Below are 18571 nucleotides of genomic sequence, written 5' to 3' on the forward strand. Positions count from 1 at the left end.
TACAAAATACCTAAAAAGCGGGGCAGCTAGGTGGTGCAGTGGATGGAGCACTGGCCCTGAAGTCAGGAGGACCTGTGTTCAAATGTGACCTCAGACCAAACACTTGACACTTACTAGCTGTGTGACCCTGGGCAAGTCACTTAACCCCAGCTGCCCAAAAAAAAAAAAACCTAAAAAGCAAAGAAAAAATTTCCCCTAAAAATCAGAGTTCTTTTGGTTAAACTTAAGGGACCTTAAGGTCATCTAGTTCAACCCCTTTATTTTTAAGATGAGGAAACTGAGGCCCCGGAAGGCTGATATGACTAGCCCAAGTTTCTGACTAGACCCTGTTCCCAGATTCAGCACTCTTACTTACCACTATGGTGCCAAAGTACCGCTTTACAGAGATATACAAGAAAAATTACTATATGTTCAGTATAACCTAAGTGAGAATGTTCAATGTTATTATATAATATATATTAAATTACTAAGACTAACCATATGCATCCTATTATTCTGAAATATTGCTATATGTTTAAGAACAAATCTACCTGTAGATTCAACTACTCAAAAAACAAACATTGCTAAGGAAATAATGTTAGCTGATGCTATTATTTTAATTCATAGTATAAAATGCTAACACCTAGCCCTTTGTGAGAATCACATCCTCATTCAATTAAATGTTCTAAGGTCGTGCAGACAAACGGCAGATCAGCCCTATCTTCCTAAGCAATAGTGTTCAAATTTACCGCCCTCTCTATCAACACAGTAACACCAAAGTATTTTCTTCACACATCTCCCTCAAGAAATTTAGGGATGTAACAACAAGTCACACTGACTTTGGTTCCTCAAACTTTTTAACTTGTGCTGATCAATAAGTTAAAAAAAATCACAGAGAACACAAAACTTCATACTCTTAATATTCTAGTTCTAGATTCATATCCCAAGTTAAATAGTTATACTAAACTGTAGCTTAAATGCAGAGTTAAGCTTAAATCAATATCAAGAGATAGCAACCTAGAAAATAAAATTTTTTAGCATAACCATTATCCATTTACCACTATATTTTCCTATAAGCACAGGAAACATTTTCAGATATGACACAATTGCATTTTTTGCTTATTCTGAAGTAAGCAGATGACCTTGAGCAAATTACTTAACCTTCAGGGACCTCAGTCTCTTCAGCTGTAAAATGCAGAGGTTCTAGTCTCTCTCCTACTCTAACTTCTATGGTTCTAAGAAAACTCTAAAATAAATTAGAAGGCGTATCTGCTTTATCTCCAAAGGATAATCAACCTGAAGAAGACAATGCTTACACAACTCACGACACTCATGAACTTGGAAAGCAATGTATAAAGTACTGATTTTTTTGTTGTTCATCTCAACTTCTCTAACTACACTGTACAGGTCCTTAAATCCTAAAGGTTGCATTTCATCCAAAAACAGGTAACTCGAACTCATCAAAGCAGCAAGGTTTCCTTTCTTCCTCTTTCCCTCCTTAAGGAGACAGCATGGCATAGGAGCAAGAGAGGTAGCAGCAGTCAGAGGACTTTGGTTCAAATCCTGTCTTTGGCACTCCCCATGTCACTCTGGCCAAGTCCCTTGACCTTTGCACCTATTTCCTCATCTTAAAAGGGAGGGGGCTGGGTAGCCCTGGAGCAATTTAGGATTTGAGCTTAGGTATCAATTCCCTCCCTAGCAGCTTTTTCCCCAATACAAAAATTGTCAGAGAAACCAGAAGCAAACTAAGAACTGAGGAACTGTGAGTTCTTGCTTGTCACCCATTATCATCATTCCTTCTTTACTGCTGACACTCCTTCGCTTCCTGCCCTCACAGCCATCTTCAATACAGGCCTTTTTAAATCTCAATTGGCTGCTGCTGACCCTTCTTCCTCCTCAGAATCATCAATTTGTGGCTTCGGAATTTCATCTTAGAAAACTTCCTCCTGGACAGGGTTCCCTTATAGAATTTTAGCTTGGGGGCTCCTATCCATTCTTTCTCTGAACCCTTCAAAAGTCTGTTCTCTGAAAATCTAGTATGCCTCTCTCTGTCCTCCGCCCTCTTCGTCACTGGAAGGAAGATGGAATGGCCCCATAGAATGAAAGAAGCAGAGGTGTAGAGCTGGCAGCATCGTTAGAAGTCATCTAGTCCAGGACTTCTTAAGCTTTTTCCACTCAAGACCATTGGTTGGCATTGTGTGTTGTGACTGCATGCACAGTGCAAACTGTGCAAGCTTTGTGTTCAGAACCAAGGCTGCAGTGAAGTGCGATGCAATATAGGCAAGTGCTGCCAGAAACACCTCAGATCCTGTACTTGTTGCAAGTTCAGAAACCTTTGACTGTTGCCAAATTCTTTCATGACTCCGAGACCCCACAGTTTTAAGAAGTGCTGTGTTCAACCTCCTCATCTTACAGACGAGGGAACTGAAGCCCTGAAAGAAGTGACAGTGCCCAGATCACACAGGTTGGAGGCAGCAGGGCCGGGGTCTGAAGCTGTATCTACTGATACCAAATCCACTGCTCTTGCCATGATTTCCAGCTCAGCAACCAGCTGCCCTTCACAGTTCAAACCAAATCCAAAACAGATACTCCCACAGATGTTCTACCCTATATTATCATGAAGACAAGTTAAGAAACTATTAGCTGTTCTGCTTAGAACAGAGAGAACTCCGGCAGCTATCTGGATAACTGATTCACAGCACAGTGTAACGGAAAGAGGGATGGCACTGGAGTCAGGAAGGCGGGCTCCAAATATTCCCTGAGGAAAGTCACTTCACCTCGCTGGGCTTCAGCAGAACGTCGTGGTTGGACTCAACAACCTTTAAAGTGGTCCTTTGGATCTATGATCCCATGAATCCTGGCTTAGGATCTACCTCCAGAATTCCTCATCTACTGCTTCCTTACCTCCAGGTGATCTGTAGTAAACTCTGACGACAGTATCACTGCTGTTTCTGCTGCCATTTACTGTCATCCAAATGCTCTCACCACATAGTTCCTGAATTTCCTCACTTAAGTGTCTCTATCTTAATATACAGTGGTTTTTCCACCACCCTCTTCCCTATCCCTTGTTGCCCTTCCTGAGCCACATTTAAGCCATGAGTCTGTCTCATCCTGCCCCATCTCAGAGGAGGCCATGCTCTATAAGAGCATGCCCCATGTGCGCTCTTGTTTCTCAGAGCCTTTGTTCATGTTGCTCCCCAGAACACTTAGAAGGCCCTAGTCTTTGTCGAATTCTTACCCCATCTTTAAAGCACAATTTGAATCCTGTCTCCTCCATAAAGTTTCTTAATTGATCTACCTGCCTTCCCAGTTCTCAGCAACCTGCATCCCATTCACTTCCCCCTACAACCTTCCACCTCTGGTATCATATAATACCTTGGTTTGCAACCCTAATGCACTCACCAAAGAATGCTTATGGATTATAGTTACTCCTGTTCACAGAAAAGTCCCAAAACAGCTCAGATCATGAACTCCTAGGAATGTTGAGAGGTAAACACGGAGCAGAAGAAGGTAAGGGGACAGCTCTAAATGGTAAGAAAATGAGGGTAAAGAAGAGAGGGAGAAAAAACTATCAGACCAAAGAAAATCATCCCTTAATTTTCGGGTAATGAGACTGCTTTTCTTTTGAGCCTGGGAAGCTCTCTCTGAAGGCAATGGCACATCATTTCAATAAACATACAGCCTCCCAAGGGCATTACTTTGAAGAATACCACCCATTTGGATCTCTAAGTCCTGGCATGTTGGTTTAAAAAAATGTTTCATCATTTTTTAATTCACACATAGCATTCAATCCTTTAAATTTTTCCAAAAAGGTTGATAAAAAGAAAAAGCCGAGCTCTATTGATAGTTGCCATCGACAATTAGAAGGCAGAGTGCAAGATTTATTACTGAGGTGGAAAGGTTTTTTTATTTTGCAGATTCAGGATCAAACTCAGGACTATGTCCCTTTGAGTATAACCACTATTCAAGTGAAAGCTTTGAGGCTCTTTGGCACTGGGAACAGAAATAGTGAAGGATCAAAGGATGAGGAATTCAGTGCAAATAAAGGGTTGGTTCGTGTATTTTATAAGCAGGTCATTTTTGGATAATATCAGGGTGTAAGGTGCAAGTATTAAAACCAATGAGATGGAAGCTAAAAAAGGAAAAATGACTTCCTGTTTCAAAGATATTACAGAGATCAACAACTTGAGCATTTGCATTAAGAAAAGAAAGCAGCAGTAGCACTACAGGGCCAGTTCCTCAAAAAACTGTCAAGAAGGTGCCAGGTCTTTCCAAAGTTACTGTGATCATCTCCCTAAAGACTCCAAGCTGAATGATTCAAAAGAAAATGTTCCTTCATTTTTTGATTTGTTATAGAAAAAATAAGGCATGATTAATAAAAATATCATATATTTTCTTACTAAGTAAAATTCTGTTTGGTTATGTTGCCCTGATAAAATATCATCTACATATGATGCCACTGTCTCAGGTAATCATATTTACACTGTCGATAGTTCATTAACTAAATATGGTGTTAGAGTTATATAGTGAGACAGACATATATACACTTACATGTGTGTATATAGCAATATGTACATATATGTATGTGTGTGTATCTATACTCACTCTGCCTGGTCTCATTAGCCTTTGGGTCACCTACAATTTTGGTTCCTCCAAGATTGTGCCCTATAACTCACAACTACAATAGCATGGCCAGAAGACTGATGATAAATAGGTGAGTTTTTTCCTCCGACAATAGTCATTTGAATTTCAATATCTCATCACCAAAAATCAAGAGAGAATTATGGAAAGAAACATATCCTTTACAATAATAAATAGAATGTTTCAAATACTTGAGCACTGTTATCAAGACATACAAGAAACTTACACAGAAAAAACCTCAATATGATTTTGATGAAAGAACTATGAAAAGGAAAACAATAATATACATTTTAACACTGCATGTTAATAAGTACTTTATGTGATCAGTTAACTGTGATGTGTATGTATCTCAAAAACCATGAAATCTGATACTGGAAAAACAATAAAGAAACAGATCAATGGAATGAATGAAAGTAATTTTTAAGGGCTTACTATGTGCTACGCATTGTACTATTAAAACAAAAGACCCCAAAATTGAATTCAATGACTACAGATGATGGGTTTTTTTTTAAATCACACTCAAAAAAACCAACAGGAAATGGAACCACTATGCAATTAAAAACTAAGAAAATTAGATAGCTATACAGCAAAATATTTCAAACCATAGGTTAACTGGAAGTGATTTAAATTATTTTAATTATTTTAAAACTAGGAGAAAAAGGAATATATCTGACTCAACTATGAAAAACAAGGATAACAATCTGTTGGGGGGGAAATGAATGGACACAAAATTCTTGGGTTAAATCATAAAAAAATATTTAGCACAAAAAAATCAGTATCTTTAAAACTAAAAGAAAAATTGGGGAACTAGTGTCAGTAAATATGTGAGAAAAAATCTGACATCCAGACCCCATAAGGAACTGATAGATATGCATAAAATTATAGGGGCAGCTAGGTGGATAGAATGCCAGCCATCTGGCTGAGGAACTGAGTCCAAATTTGGCCTCAGACCAATCACTTGACACTTACTAACTGTGTGACCCTGGGCAAGTCACTTAACCCCAATTGCCTTAAAAAATGAATTATAAATACACACTACCCAATAATGTAGCAATGGTTAAAGGGCATAAAAAGAATTTATATGAAGAAACAACTGTTAGTAATCACATGAAAAGATGATCAAACTTCTTAATCAAAGAAACACAAATCAAAACAAGCTTAAGCTACCATATTATACCCACTAAAATGGCAAAAATATTAAAATATGATACAAATCCAAAATTAGCAGGGCTAGAGGGAAACAGACACTCTTACACTCTGTTGGTGAGAGTATAGGCTTGTACAAACATCTTGAAAAGCAATATGGCAATATACAGCAGGAATCACTCAACCAATTATACTTTCAATCCAGGATTCTGTTAAAATTCTATCCCAAAAATCATAAAAAGGATTTAACTGAACAAAAATATTCAAAACTAATCTATAAATAATAGCAAAATATTGGAAACAATCTATATGTCCAAATATCTGAGAATAATAACTGAATAAGTTATGTTAAATTAAGAAGATGGTATGGAGAGAGGGAGAGGGACAGGGTCTAGATCTGTGACTTCACAGGTATAGAAAATTCCCAGCATGGGAATTCCATCCACCAATGCAAATCAGCAACTAGTCTATAATTTCAACTCTTTTTCTGGGGGGCTAGACAATGAGGTTAGGTGACTTTCCCAGGGTCACACAGCTAGTAAGTGTCTGAGGCTGGATTTGAACTCAGGTCCTCCTGACTCCAGGGCAGTTGCTCTATCCACTACACCACCTAGCTGCCCCTATAATTTCAACTCTTAGAGAACTGCCTAGGACATTGAGAGGTTAAGTGAATCTAACATATGTTGGAGACAAGACATGAACTCAAGTCATACCGATATCCCAGCTAGCCCTCAATCCACTACACTGGCTGTCTCTAAAGGATTATAGTCCTGTAACAAAATAAGTCTGGAAAGAAAATGACAATATGAAGGGAGGTAGTGTGAAATCAACAAAACCAGAAGTATATAAAGATGAAGAAAAGCGGGAGAATGGAACCAAAAATATCTGCACAATGTAGGCCAGTGACCTTGACTTTAACATCTGGTCAAATTCTAGAACATAGTTATTAAAGGAATGGTTAGCAAGCATGTAGTGAATTAACAAGTATTCAATGAATGTTTGCCATATGCCAGTCATTGCACCAAGCACTGGCAATACTAAAAAAAAAAAAAAAAAGGCACAAAAACTAGACCTGCCCTCAAGGAGCCCACTTTCCAAAGGTGAAGATAAAACATGAAAATAACCATGTACATATAAGATGAATGCAGAATATATGGTAGGTAATCTTAGAGGAGAAAGCACTAGCAGCTGAGAAGACTAAAAAAGGCATACTGAGGAAGGTGGGATTTGAGCTGAGTTTTAAAAGAGGTCAGTGGACAAAGAGACAGACATAGGAGAGCAAGCACCCAATGTGTGGAGTTCACAGTCAGTACAAGGACAAAGAGATGAGACATGGAGTGTTGTCTTTGAGAAATAGCAAGGGGAAAAGTGAAACTGGATCACAGAGAATGTAGAGAGGAGTCACATATAAGAACACTAGAAAAGGCTCAGGTTACAAAAAGCTTTCTGTGGCAAACAGAGGACTTCATATTTGATCCTGGACATATTAGGGAGGAGCTGGGAAAAGGAAGTGGTGAGGGACAGCTAGGTGGCTCAGTGGATAGAGCACTGGCCCTTAAGTCAGGAGGACCTGAGTTCAAATCCGGCCTCAGACCAAACACTTGACACTTACTAGCTGTGTGATCCTGGGCAAGTCACTTAACCCTACTGCCTAAAAAAAAAAAGGAAGTGGTGAGCAGGGTGGTGACACTGCCAGACCTATGTGACAGAAATGTCAATTCAGCAACTATGTCAGGAGAGAAGTGGTCAAGATAAGTGGGGGAAGAAGCAAGAAAAAACCAATGTCATGGAAGTAAGGAAAGGGCCATGGTCTCCATGGTTTCATCAAGAACAGGTCATGCTCCAGGCAGGATTGCCTACACTGATAATCCCTGTCACTGGGAAGATGAAGCTGCTAAATGTCTCCTAAAAGTCAGATGCCTATTTGCTGAGCTCCTGGGGGCTCAGGGCTAACAGGTCGCCTAAGAAAACGCAAACCAACCCAGGCCTCAGAAACAAGACAGGTCAAAACCTCAGAGCCCATAAGAAGTCGGATCAGACCTGGGGGTGGCCACCCCCTTTCCACCCTGGGCAAGGTGAGAAGACCCAGACTCAAAAAGAGAAAATGTACGGGTCATGCCTGACTAATATAATTTCTATCTCTGACAGGGTTATTGAACTGGTAGATCAGAGGAAATAAAGTTTGCCTAGATCTGAGCAAATCAATAGACAAAATCTCAACCTTCACTCCACTCTGTAATCCCTTAAGACTGTCATCCTTCCTCCCTTTCACAGCCAAACTCCCAGAAAAAGTGAATACTCATCACCTCTACTTGTTTCTTCTCTCACTTTTCAACCACTTCCAATTTGATTTTGACACTTTTTCTCCAAAGTTATCACCAATCTCTTAACTGCTTTTAAAAAAAAAAAAAAGAGCAGTCTTTTCTTCAGTCTCATTCAAGTGGGCTTGTTCGCCATTTTTCACAGTATCATCCCCTCCACCTCAATCCTCCCTTGGCTTCTATGGCAGCATTGCTTCCTCCAAGGTTCAATCAACGGCCAGCTCTCTAGACAATTCCTCCAATCTTTAATGGTTTTCTCCTCATCTCCCCAAATGGTTTATATATTTTGTATTTACTTTTCTACTTGTTTTTTGTAAGCTCCTTGAAGACATGGACATTTTAGTCTGAATCCTCAGTCCCTAATAAATGCTCAGAAAAGGCACATAATAGTTGTTTGCTATTCTTCTAGAAAAAGTGTAAATGGGGCAGCCAGGTGGCACAGTGAATAGAGCTCTGGTCTTGAAGTCAGGAGGACCCGAGTTCAAATCCAGCCTCAGACACTTACTAGCTGTGTGACCCTGGGCAAGTCACTTAACCCCAACAGCCTCAGCAAAAAGTAAAAAAAACAAACAAACCAAAAAGAAAGAAAAGAAAAGAAAAGGTGTACATAAAGAGGCTGGACAATGCTATGGTTAGATTCAGAAGTGGTTGACTCTAATAGTACTCGTTAATGACCAGATGTGACCCTGGAAAGATGTCTTTATGTCTAAGTGTTCCAGGGATCTGGAGTTGGTCCTATACCACTCAACATTTTTATTAATGATGTAAATGAAGGTATAAGAATAACAGAAGAATAACAGCTAAGATAACGAATGATTCAAATCGATTTTGGTGGGCTGGAATGTTGGACCACGAAAAGAGTCACACAGGATGGGCAGGCACAAATGGCTTGGGAGCTGCTTTTTTGTTTTGTTTTGTTTTGTTTTGTTTTTTGGGCGGTTTTTTTGGTTTGGGTTTTTTTTTAGGCAATTGGGGTTAAATGACTTGCCCACGGTCACACAGCTAGTAAGTGTCAAGTGCTTGGTCTGAGGCTGGATTTGAACTCAGGTCCTCCTGACTTCAGGGCTGGTGCTCTATACACTGAGCCACCTAGCTGCCCCTGGGAGCTTCATTTTTGGAGGGGACACACACACCAATGAGATCATAGTCTATTTGAGTTTAAGAAGGATGGGCCAAATGTAAGATTATGAAATTTAACAATGTAAAGTCTGACACTTGGTTTCTAAAAGTCAACTTCACTAGAAAAAAATGGAATACTGCTAAAAAGCTATCTGGCAAAAAAAGTATCTGAGAGATTAAATCAACTACAGAATCAAGAATGTCTTTACCTTTTTACTTGTTTCCAATTTGGTGGTTTTAACAGCTTGTTTGAACAGGGCAGGGTGAACCTGTTCTAAATGTCTGCAATGTGTTGTCAGCTGTATATTGTGTTCTAATTTGCTGTTGATTTCACAAAATCAAAAGAATTTCTGATTTGGAAAGGACTCAGTAGTGATCTAGCTGACCAATACTTGAAGAATTGTTTCTACAAACTCCCAAGGCAGCCCATTCAAATTCTAGATTGCACTTGTTAGGAAAAATTAATAACAAGAAGTTAATAAGTGCTTACAGTATGACAAACACTTCGGCAAACCTTAGGCTCATTTGAGATGCATCACAACCCTGAAAGATCTCTACAATCATTACCATTATTACCATTTTAGAGAGGAGCAAACCAAGGCTGAGGGGTAGAGGGGTGGTTAAATGATTTGTCCAGGTTCATATAGCTATTAGTGGCTTGAGGAAGGATTCTAACATAGGTATTTCCAATGCCAAGTCCAACACTCTCAACCGCTAACCTACTGCTGTCAAACTCAAATACTTATTTCGTCACAGAATTGTTGAAGATTTTATACCAAAATTATTTATTTTTTTTTTTTGGCTTTTTAAAAATTGTGCCAGTACTACTTAAAAATCATTTAATACTAAACTGTCTTTGGTGTAAGATTAGGATGCACAGAATACTTGTGAATATAAGTTAAAATTGGGAAGATGTAAGTCTTATCACATCACATGACTTACTCACGGCAGCCTCACCTGCCTGCCATTGCCTCCCGTTGCACCTACAGCTCTTCATTGGGTTGACTGACAATACCGTTAGTACTGTAGCACTCTAAACAAACCACATAAGTCTGCTTTCAGAAATATATTGACAATGCACCGGCACTGAGAATTCTAGTCTCCTGGCTCACAATGCACGGGAGATAAATGCGTACCCATATACCACTGACGAATGCATTGCTGCTCTGTTTACCTTTTAAGCAGCTGATAGGATTCTATCATGTGCCAATTACGTGATGAAAGGTTATAAACTAATTTTGGACTGAAAAAACAGGGTGCAACGATTATGCAGTGGCATAGATTATGCAGTGAAATATGGTAGTAACAAGGGCCACTAAACCCCATATAAGGATCCCTGCCAGTCACATGCTGACTTAGAAAACCACATACTAGCACTGGCTGTTTTATTGTATTCTTCTTTTGTTAACTATTTGCCAATTACATTTTAAGCTGATTTCGGCTGCCCTCTGGAGGGGCTGTAGCCACTGCCCTGGTCTGACACCTCTGCACTAAACCACACTTTCCTTACTTCCACTCACGAGTTCCTCCTTCTGCTCTCTGCTCTAAACAACATGGGCTGGTGGACAAATTGCTGGACTTGCAGTCAGGAAGAGAGAGGTTCAAACCTCACTTCAGATACTATATAACTATGGTCAAGTCAATTAGCCTCTCAGAGCCTCAGTTTCCTTATCTGTAAAATTATGAGCCTGGCCATGATGACCTCTGCAGTCCCTTCCAACACTAAATCTCTCCACACTGGCCCTTAAAACTTTGGAAGAGAGTGCTCCTGTGGGCCCGGGGCTTTACTTCTCCATGCTCTAGAGTGACAGATCCTTTAAGCCTCCTGTGTCTTGGATCCAAGGCCCTTTATGTTCCTTATTGCCCCCTCTCTAGATGCTCTCCAAATCATTAACAGCTTCCCTGAAATATGGACCCCAGAACCAAACACAGTCTGGCCAGTGGGATCTGGGCCTGGGCTTCCTTGGCCTCCAAAAGAAGGTTCTGTGTCTGATATCACAAGTCTGACTCACACTGAGCCTGCAGTCAGCCAGAACAGGAAGAGCCTTCTCAGATCCTTCTCAGTGTTTTCTTTGAAGTCAAGTGCCTGATTTCACAGTTTACATTTATCCCTATTAAATTTCATGTACCCGATACAGTCTACTATTCTCACCTGCCAGGACCTTTTTGGATCCTAATTAATCAGTAGCCAGAGTATACCTAGTCAACAGACTCTGATGACTCCTACATCAGTAAGGTTAAGGAAACAAAGTACTATCTGAGAGGCAGGAGAAAAATGCAATGGGTGTGAACACGTTGCAACATTTAACCAAAGGGGAACTTCAAAAAGGAAGAGGAGTAAAACACGTCATCTGGAAACATATGATAGGAAAAGAAGAGGATGGGCTGGTCAAGTAGCAAAGGAGAAAGACAACACAGAGTAAAGAAGATGCTGCACTGTTGTCCTTTGGCACATGCACTCAGGGAGACTCCTAAGGTGAACTCAGAGCAGGACACGAACAAGAGTCACCAAGGATGGGCAGGTATGGACAGATTTGGGTCTCCATAATTGGAAAGAACTTCGAAATAAGTGAAAGCACAACTCCATTTGAGCCTGAGCAAACAGAAAGCCAAGTCTTATGAACTCCCTTATTTGTTTGCTCAAGGAGGACCTGTGAACTATCCTTCCATTTTGTTGCAACTTATTATGAAATCTCTCGATTTCATTTATTACAAGTCCATCAATATTTGATATCCTTCAGGTTTTCAGTAATAATAACTAGCATTGGGGCAGCTAGGTGGCACAGTGGATAGAGCACTGGCTATGGAGTCAGGAGGACCTGAGTTCAAATCCAGCCTCAGACACTCATTAGCTGTGCAATCCTGGGCAAGTCACTTAACCCCAATTGCCTCAGCAAAAAAAAAATATATATATATATACACATATATATATATAATAATGATAATAATAACAACAACAACAACAACTAGCATTTATGTAGGGTATGTCAAAGTTTGCAAATGGTTGTACATAATGTTATTTCATTTGACCATCACAACAGCCCTCAGGTAGGTGCTATTATTATCCCCATTTTACAGATGAGGAACCTGAGATTGAAAGAGGTTAAATGACTTGCCAAAGGTCACACAGCTAGTGTCTGAGGCAGGATTTTAACCAAATCACTACTACAGTATCTTTGCCAAGCAAACCCCAAATGGGGTCACAAAGAAGTGGACATTATTGGAAAAATGACTAAACAACAATAAAAAGAGATACACAAATTGATGCAAAGCGAAGTGAGCAGAGCCAAGAAAACAATATACACAATAACGACAACAAAATATAAAGAAAGGGGGACAGCTAGGTGGTGCAGTGGATAGAGCACCAGCCCTGAAGTCAGGAGGACCTGAGTTCAAATTCGACCTCAGACCAAACACTTGACACTTACTAGCTGTGTGACCCTGGGTAAGTCACTTAACCCCAGTTGCCTAAAAATAAAAAAATAAATAAAATTAAAATAATTAAAAAGTATATATATAGAAAGAACAATCACATACTAAAATATTAAAAGTGAATGTAAGAAAATTAAAGATCAAGCAGAATTCAAATGAAGATATAAATGAGAGGATACTCCCAACCCAACCCTTAGTAGAAGTGGAAGGTTCACAGGTGTTACACATTGCACGTGTTTTTGGACTTTTTCAAAGTATTCATAAGTTGAGCTGATTTTTTTCCACCTTTTTTTTATCTTTAAAAATTATGTTATATAAGATGGTTGTCTGGGGGGGACAGAAGAAGGGATGCTGGGGATAACTGATAATATAAAAAACAGGATATCAATAAAAACTTAATAAAGACAAAGTCAGAAGTATGTCACAAATTAAATTTAACAAAAAGGTAAATAGAGGCAATTCTCCATGCTAGATATCATTTATTAACAGGGGCATGCAGCCTGATAATAAAAGGGTCAGTGGCTAACCTCTATTTGTGCCAAAGACCCAGAGTGAGAGCTGACAGGGCTTTTTAAACCTAGGTGTGTCTTCCTTCCTATTGGCCTGACAATACATCATTTGGACCTCCCCTGGCAAACTAAGGCAATCCTGATTGGTAGATAGGTTGGCCTTCAAGTATGAATGATCACCCCCTCTCTGACCTTTAAGGAATACTAGCTGCTTCATGACACCCAGATGCCTCTAGCAATCCTGGCTAGAAAAACAAAGACCATCTCAATCACTTTCCAATGGATTTGACATCCCCATTGAAGACCACGTCTTCCCCAATCTTGATTAGGAAGCAAGTACAGGAGACTTGACCCTGGAAGAAAACTAGCTGAGGCTGGTTCACTGTCTAAGGGTTAAACAGAAGCAAAGGTCTCACTGGGGAAGGAGCCCAACCTAAGAGTTATCACATTACCCAGTCACGCCCTTCAGAAACTGCCTACCCTTAAGAATAAGGAAAAGGATGGATCACAGAGTAATACTGGTTAGCAAATAATACAGCACAACATTAATTTTCCTCAGGTAGGAATTTTGTTAACACTCCCTTAGTATTGAAAGGGACTAGGGTAAAATTGGCATACTAAAGAACTCTTAGGGCAGTTACTATAGTAGTTTCCAAACCTTTTAGAAAACAATTTGGAATTATGCAAGAAAAGTTACTAAAGAGTTCTTACCCTCTGACACAATCAATGGGATATTGGTCACATATTCCAAGGAGGTCAAAGATGGAAAGAAACATTCTGTAGATAGCAAAATATTTACAGCAGTGCTTTGGTGGTTTTTGAAGAAAAAAATATTGAAAACATAATGGGTACCTGTCAATCAAGGGATGGAATGCAAAAAAACATAATGAGATCTATATGAACTGATGGAGAAAAAAGAGGAAAAGAAATATATACAAAATGCAATAATGTTAATTTTTCCTAAAAAGCTAAAAGACAGAGCAAAACTTCCATGAAAAGCAATGAATAACGTTGGCCCTAGAGAAAAGTGGTCAGGGAAAAGAAATTGAAGAGGAACATGGTATAAGGTTTTAGACAGTCCCTCTGTCAGCTGAGTTTTCCTAATTGTTGTTGGGGTGCTATTGGAGAGAGAGTGAAGAATGATCACTAAATTAATAAGGTACTAAAATCAAATGGTATCAAACAAAACTAAAAATCTAACAGGGTTAAAAACACAAAATAAGAGCTTGAAAATTGGTATTTAAGATTCTCTGCCCTCTTTTTTGCCACTCTCTTGACATCGCAGCCCCCAAAGGACTGAGAGACAATGTATTAATTTTTGTTTTGTAGGGTATGGTAGTTGTGTTAAGGTAGTTATGGGATTAACTTTCATTAAAAGTGGCAGAAGCAGGGGGGAAACCTGGACTGGGAGCAGAGGAAACAAGGCTAAGTGGGGTCTTGGGCAGGAAGTGAACTACGGCCAAGGGCCTTCTCGTTTCCAATGTAAAGTTTGGAGCTGTAGCTTATCTTTAGGCCTGTCTAGCACAATTTTTGTAAACATTTTATCTCAAGAAATACAAGTGTTTAAGAGAAAGAATCCTTGGAGCTGAGACAAAGATAAGACTCATTAGACATCAACAGAATGGCGGCTATCCCCCAGAAGGCCACAGGAATGCTAAACAATCAGGGACTAGTCAAGCACAGTGAGACCATGGCCAAGATAACAGAAATTTTCACCCCAAAGCTTGAACAAGTCATGTGTCATGCTAAGTAGCTGGATGTCAACAATACTGATTTACAAGGATAGTAAACAACAATAGAGGGAGGAGATCCTAAAGCATGAAATGGAGGTGGAATGCTGCCTGTGAGCATGCTCCTCATGGCGGCATTTAAAGTGCTTCTACCATATCTGGCTCAAATTACTCATCTTCACACACTCTCTACTCTCCAAACTCAACCTTCTCCCTCCCACCTCTGCATGCCCTTCCTAGAATTCCTCTTCTCCAAATCCTTAGTTTCCTTCCACACTCACCTGGGGTGCCAGTTCCAACAGGAAGCCTTTCTTGATTTCCATCCTCAGTACTCCCTCCCACCTCAAGTTATCATCTATCTCCTCATCTGTTTATATGTACATGAACTCTCTGACAGCAGGGGCTGCTGCGGTTTTTTCATATCCCGAACAGTGCCTTCAAAGTGAAGGTGCTTGTTTTTTTTTTCTTTTTGGTTGGGCAATGGGGATTAAGTGACTTGCCCAGGGTCACACAGCTAGTGAGTATCATGTGTTTGAGGTCAGATTTGAACTCAGGTCCTCCTGACTCTGGGGCCAATACTCTACCCACTGTGCCACCTCGCTGCCCCCCTCCAAAGTGAAATTCCTACTATGTGCCAAATTGAGCTAAGCAATGAGGACAAAAAAATGTAAAAATCTGAGTCCCTCTTCTCAAAGAGCTCACAGTCTAATGGGGAAAACAACATGTAAATAATGGACAACAAGACAGGTACATGATACATTTGAAGAAATCTCAGAGGAAAAGCACTAGCATTGAGGAGAATCAGGAAAGTCTTCTTGTAAAAGGTGGGATTTTAGTTGGGACTTGAAGGAAGCTAGTGAAAATGCCCAGAAGATGGAAAGTCCTGGGTGAGTGACAGCAAGGAGGCTGTGTCAGCATACGGCAGAGTATGCAGAGGGGAGTTGTATGAAAGGAAACTGAAAATCAGGATGTTGTGAAGAGCTTTAAAAACCAAAAAGGATTTTATATTTGATCCTGGAGATAATAAGGAGCCACTGGAGTTTACTGAAAAAGAGGGGACTGGAGGGGACAGACTTTCAGAACATCATTTTGACAGCTGAGTGGAAGATAGACTGAAGTGGGGAGAGATTTGTGGCAGGCAAATCGAACAGCAGGTTAGGCCAACAGTCCAGGTGGGAGATGATGACGGCCTGCTCCAAGGTGGTAGCCAGTGTCAGAAGAGAGAAAGGAGAATATATACAAGAGATATTATGAAGATAAAAACAACCGGATTTGGCAACACATTGGATATGAGAGTAGTGGGATGAAAGTGAAGAGTAAAAGATAACTAGGTTGACTACAATGGATGACTAGGAAGATGGTAGTTAGGAAGAGCGTAGAGTTTGAGGAGGAAAGATGATGAGTTCCATATTGAACACATTAATTTTAAGATGCCTATGGGACATCTAGTTCAAAGTATCCAAAAGATAGAGATGTGAGACTAGAGGTAACAAGAGAAGTTAGGGCTGGATAAATAGATCTTAGAATAATTTGCATAAAGACTACCTAAATCTATGGGAGCTGATGAGATCACCAAGAAACAACAGCAGAGATGAAAAAGAGAAAAGGGCCCAGGACAGAACCCTGGGGGATGCCCACAGTTTCCAAAAAAGGAATATGAAAAGGAGCAGTCAGAAAGGTAGGAGGACCATAGTAGGCACTATAGGGGGAAAGAAGGATTTTTGTATACTGCAGGCTTGTTCCCATAAGTGCTAGTCACATGTACATCAGCATTTCTAAGCTTCTAAGTTACTCCTGACCCTGGCCACAATGATGAGGTCTGGGAACAGCAGCCATGGCCTAAAGAGTTCATCACATATGATCAAGTTACTGATGCTGGGCCTTTACATAGTTAACTAGACTGTTCCTCAGAGACCAGACTTAGTCTGAATCATATTCAAAAATTTTCTAGTTTGGCAGAACCCACTAGAGCTTGCTCATCAATGACATAGCTTTCAAAAACAAAAGGTGACTTCCACACCAAAATTAGGCACCCAGAACAAAACTTCATAGAATCCTTATTAAACCATTATTTTAACTGGAAAATCTTATTAGTCTTAAATCATTTAATAATGGATTACATTCCCAGAAATTAGATGTATAAAAACCTAAGGACTACCTTCATTAAAATGATTACCCTTTATTAATACCCTTCTGCTTGGATGCTGTTATAGTTCTCAGGAGACAGGAAAGAACCCCAAATTTGACCAAAAAACTGCTGAGACTATTGGAAGGTCACTGGCAGAAATTACATTTAGACATCTTAAACCATATATCATGAAAAACTGAAAACAAATCGACCTGAATATAAAAGGTATCATTTTAAAAAATTAAAGAAAAACAAAATCACATAACTTTTACCACTCTAGCTAGGGGAAGGATTCATAACCAAACAAGTGATAGGTTATCACAAAAGAAAAAATAAATAATTTTAATTACATGAACTTGAAAAGCTTTTGTGGAAACAAAATCAACCAGAAGAAAAAACAATGACTGGGGAGAAAAAAATCTTTGCATCAAATATCTGTGATAAATGCTGAGATATAGGATACTAACATAATATTAAGGAGCCATCCCCAAAGAATAAAATATATATGGAATTCATACAAACTTATAAAGAGCCATCCCCAATTGACAAGTAATAAAAGGATATGAATAAATACATCTCACATGAAGAATTGCAAATGATTAACAATCATGTGAAAGAGATCCAAGTCAAATAATAAGGAAAAAACAAATCAAAACAACTGAGTCATCTTAGTAAATGGGCAAAGATGATACAAAATAGAATTTAGTTAATTTTGGGAGGGGATGTAGTGATTAATATATTGCCGGTGGAACTGTGAATTTGTCTAACCATTCCAAAAAGCCTTCTGGAATTATGCAAAAGAAGTGAATAAAATACCCACATTTTTCAACCCAGAGATCCCACTAGAGATCAAAGTCAGAAAGAAAGATCCTTTATACATCAACACAGTCATAGCAGCACTTTTTGTGGTAGCAAAGAATTAGAAGAAACAATAGATGTCCATTGATTGGAGAATAGCTAAACAAATTATGGTAGTTGAATGTAATATTAGTATACCTTTAAAAATATCAAATATGAAGAATTCAGAGAAGTATGAACTTTGCCTCGCCTCTACTACAGAGGTATGGGCAGAGGTATGGAATACTGCATGAACTATAGACATAGTTGATGTGCTTATTAGTTTTAATGAATCATTTTTTTCTTTCTTCTTTCATTCTTAATTAAAGGGATAGCTCCCTGGGTGAAAAAGGGAAGGGAGGGATACATTTGAAATGAAAGTGATATTTTTAAAAAAGCAAAAAAAAATATTTTTTTCAAGTGAAATTGTCCTCAAAATATAGAATAAAATTGTCAAGTGAAAGGGAAAAAAAATTGATTCTGAGGAATCCAGAAGACTAAAAGTCACATTTTAAATAAAAAGCACAATAAGGAATTATTGGGGCTGCTAGGTGGCACAGTGGACAAGAGTGCTGAGCCTGGAGACAGGAAGACTCATCTTCATGAGTTCAAATCTGGCCCCAGATACTTAATAGGTGAGTGATGCTGAGCAAATTACTCAACCCTGTTTGCCTCAATTCCTCATGTGTAAAACGAGCTGGCGAAGGAAATGGCAAACCATTCCAGTAT

The 18571-nt window shown here is 39.3% G+C and overlaps 1 protein-coding gene across 3 annotated transcripts in view; it reads right to left on the bottom strand.

The window, feature by feature from the left end:
• MED13L (mediator complex subunit 13 like) overlaps positions 1 to 18571 on the bottom strand; it is a 392641-nt gene that overhangs the window by 345276 nt on the left and 28794 nt on the right. The gene's annotated exons all lie outside the window — the stretch shown is intronic.

Source organism: Vombatus ursinus, unplaced genomic scaffold, assembly GCF_900497805.2.
Source record: "Vombatus ursinus unplaced genomic scaffold, bare-nosed wombat genome assembly UNPS02001287.1, whole genome shotgun sequence".
NCBI lineage: Eukaryota > Metazoa > Chordata > Mammalia > Diprotodontia > Vombatidae > Vombatus > Vombatus ursinus.